The 3,855-nt window shown below is 42.5% G+C and overlaps 1 pseudogene; it reads right to left on the bottom strand.

Annotated features, from left to right (window-relative positions):
* Positions 1-464: 464 nt before the first annotated feature.
* On the bottom strand, positions 465-3,366 carry LOC120704403 (annotated as a pseudogene).
* Between the last annotated feature and the right edge of the window lie 489 nt (positions 3,367-3,855).

Below are 3,855 nucleotides of genomic sequence, written 5' to 3' on the forward strand. Positions count from 1 at the left end.
TCACGTATTCACCTTCATTAGCATACAATAGGACGATTAATAAAACCATCTGGAATTTAACGTCTTATAAGCCTGCCGGTGCTTAATAACTCTTGATATGTTCCTTTTGAGGGACAAAATTCAGTGTTGATTTGCACAAAAAAGTAAGTAATGTTCCCACATTCACTGAATCCCTCATGATGGCATTTGCAAATTCACGTTATTCCAACACGCTTGGAGCAACCACCGAAGATACAATGTGGTAACAAAAGAGACAGACAATTGCATATTGACTCATCATATGCTATGGTGACACATTAGAACTTCAACGCGGACCGCTTATCACTCGCGATTTCTCAAAGGTTTTTAGTGGCGAAATAACCCCATCAACAAAAATCAGAGTCACTAGGGTAAGCTTGGGTCAAACTAAACCCACAAGAAGAAACAGCACAAAAGAATTTTGCAACAAGGGTCGGGACTATGGATGATGCAGTCGGCACTGAAACCACAAGAAATCAGCCAACGATTAGAGCCTCAGCCTCAAAGCAGGGCATGCCAACAAAAAGTTGATCATTACCATGCTGCTTTAAGCACGGTTGTCTTTACATTTATGTGTCACTGATACAGAATCAGGATGACATCAGTCACATTTTAATTGAATTACATACATCATGGTGTAAATAACTACATTATCACCAGCTTACTCGAGGGCCTTGTGGCACTTGTTGAACAGCAGCTAGAGGGTTCATCTGGACAGAGAACGCAAGTTGCAGTGCATCAAAGAATGCTCGCCGCAGAGATGATGCATGCTGGAAAACAGTCCTGGTCAAGCAGATTCACACGCAAGCATTCACTTGATCACTATATATTCATTAACAAAACAGGCTATAATTGATCTTATGAAAAGTCGACGGCAAGCCCTACCTCTTCAAGCCAGCAGTTTTCCTTCGGAGCACATAGATTGTCGAGAACAGCAGTGAGAACAGAAGCATTAACTTGCCGCTTGGTAGAACAATAACTATTTTACCAAACTTCAAGCGAACCGAATGAAACAACCAAAACAAGGGATCAAATTGATTTTTTGGCGTGTTGGGCAGAAGATTGAGTGGACTTTAATTGGACCTTTTTTAGGCTGCCGTGCACAGGAGCTGTGCTTGGAGCATCCTCATGTTGCGATGGTGCTGAACCGTTTGTAGAAGTGGAAAGGTTTCTTTCTGCTGTTTGTTTTACCCCTTCAACTGTGGACAGCTTCTTATTTGCAGCTGATCGCAGTGCATAAAGCTTTTTTAGTAGGTCCTGTAAGGAAACATTAAGAAACAACTAGATGAAAATGAATGAAATAGTAAATCTTACCGGAAAAGGCAGAATAATGTATTGGGATTTCAGAAATAAGTACCAAAGTTTGCATTAAGTTAGCATAAAAATGATTTGGAAAGCTGTAAAATCCCAAGCCAGCATGAAAACATGATTCACGAACTTTTTCTCTTACCATTCTGCGTTAAAAATGATCTGAGATCTGAAACATCCATGGTCGGCATGCAGTAATAGCATTACTAAAATATTTGACCAAAAAACAAATGTACCTGACGGCCTTGCTCAGTCAGCTCTGCTTTTTCCACCCATGAGATAGCAGTTTCACTCTCTTGGGAGACAATGCAGAGAAATGTTACTGTGTACAATTCTGCCACTTCAAGATACTGCTTGGTTGACATAACAGATGTAGCAACAAAACCATGTAAAGAGCTTTCTTGTCCTCCATTCAAAACATAAACTCCATCATTTGTATATCTCCATTTAGCAAGGTACTCCTCAAAGATTGGTTTAAGGTCAGATCCAGATCCTGCTGCCATTTGCATGGTAGCTCTATGAAGAGAAATATAGAAGTCATTGACACACACGAAAGAAAAAGGAATACAGTACAAGTAAAAATTAAACATACAAAACTTCTGTGTGAAAAATTACCCAGTAAGGAAAACTTTGGCAGGTACCGATGCCACCGAACCAAACATCGTCTTAAGCTGAACAAACATCTCAGATGTCCTGCAAAATTTAGCATAGCATGTTAAAGATGCTAGAAAAAAAAAACATACTACCAGCTCTGCAAACATTGTGCTGGAAGAATATGTCATAATCTATATTTCTATATTTAAGGGAACAATGATTTTCCTTCAGTCTTTGGGATAGGCGATGGTTTGTTAAATTTTAGATCATGTCGGCACTAATTTCCTTATCAGCAATTCTTCTTATGACAGTACGTATATACCATCCTGAATTTGATTCGGGCATAAAGTAGTACTATAATAAAAGTAAGCGAACAGGATTTACCTCCTGAGTTCTTTGAGTGCCTGGACAAGGACCATTCCAGCTGATTCAAGAACATCTATGACTCCGTCACGGTCGCATTCAGTCTCTAAAGAAACTGTGTGTATTTGTTCGGACACAGATAAAGCTGCTGATACTGCCTGCTCAAACAATCCGCTGAGTAGATATCTGCGCCATGGCAATCGATAACCAGGTCAGCAAACAAGCCACCATCTTACTCTGTTTTTGGATAAATAAAGTAACCTAACATGCATAGTTTTTTTTTAAACGAACCAGGCAGGAGAGCTGCCGATTATATTAAAAAGAAGATGAAAGCTCAGATTGAGCAATACAACAAAAAGAAAAACGCAAACATCCCAACACCAAACCTCTCAACAAACATATCACACCACTCAACACACACCACCAAACATGAAGCTAAAAATCCAGACAATACGCACCACTTAGTCCTCGCAAACTCCACCATTAGTCCTAACATGCATAGTTGAAAACACAGTAGCACATTATGGCTAACTGCTCAAGCAATCATCAAGAATACAAAGAAAATAAGTTCCAACAAAGTCCCCAGTGTGATGAACCGATAACCATGTTAGCTAGTGAGAGTAAGCTTACCGTCCTTCTAGAGTTCCAAACCTAACCAGCCAAGTTCATCACCAATAGATTGGTACCCATTGTAGTCTTACAGCAACAGGAACAAGGCGGGAAAAACGAAGTAACAGGACAGGCAATGATTTTGTAAAGTAATTTAAGCAGACATGGCAATACAGGGAACCTAATTAACGGGAACCACATGGATAGAAGAAAAGTAAACAGAACCGAAACAATAAGGAGAAGAAGGTAGCGGGAATCTTACTCCTCCGCGTCGTCGATTCGCTTCCAGAAACCCGATTCCTGGGTAGAGGACCCCATGACCCGGTCCTCCCGCCTCAACTCCGCCTTGGAACAGGGCCGGCGGCGGGAGAGGATCCCGATCGGGTGGCGGGCGTGCTCCAGTCCGGCGGGCGGAGGCGGACGGAAGGAAGCGAGACGGCGCAAATGGCTTGACGATGCTAGACTTTACAGGTGGGGTCCTCGGAGTAGGATCGTATTCGTATGGGGCACCGCATGGGCCATAAACCGTATGTGGATTTCTGGTTTTGGGCTGCAAAATTGGGCCGATCGTCGACACGCAAGCCCACCTCATCATGCGCTTTTTTCTTTTTTATATTTTTAAAAAATAAAAATTTCAAAAATATATGCCCGTTTTGAAATATTTCAAAAATACCCCCGGTCGCCCCTCCATAGGGCGACAGCCCTTAAGTGTATTTTTTTCTTCAAATTCGCTATGAGGTCCCTAGAAAAAAAAAGCTCTGTCGCCCCCAACGGGCGACGGGGGGGGCCTGTCGCCCCCCGGGCAACAGGGGGCCTGTCGCCCCCCCTCGGGCGACCGGGGTATCACCCCCTATTTAAGCTCCAACTCTCCCCTTCCTTCCTCATTTGAGTCCGAAAATTCCACCAAAAATCCAAAAAAAAAGAGATCGTGTTGGAGCGTGTCAGTCGCCAGGACCACAGGTA

This window comes from Panicum virgatum, chromosome 4K (assembly GCF_016808335.1).
Source record: "Panicum virgatum strain AP13 chromosome 4K, P.virgatum_v5, whole genome shotgun sequence".
In the NCBI taxonomy this organism is placed as follows: Eukaryota; Viridiplantae; Streptophyta; class Magnoliopsida; order Poales; family Poaceae; genus Panicum; species Panicum virgatum.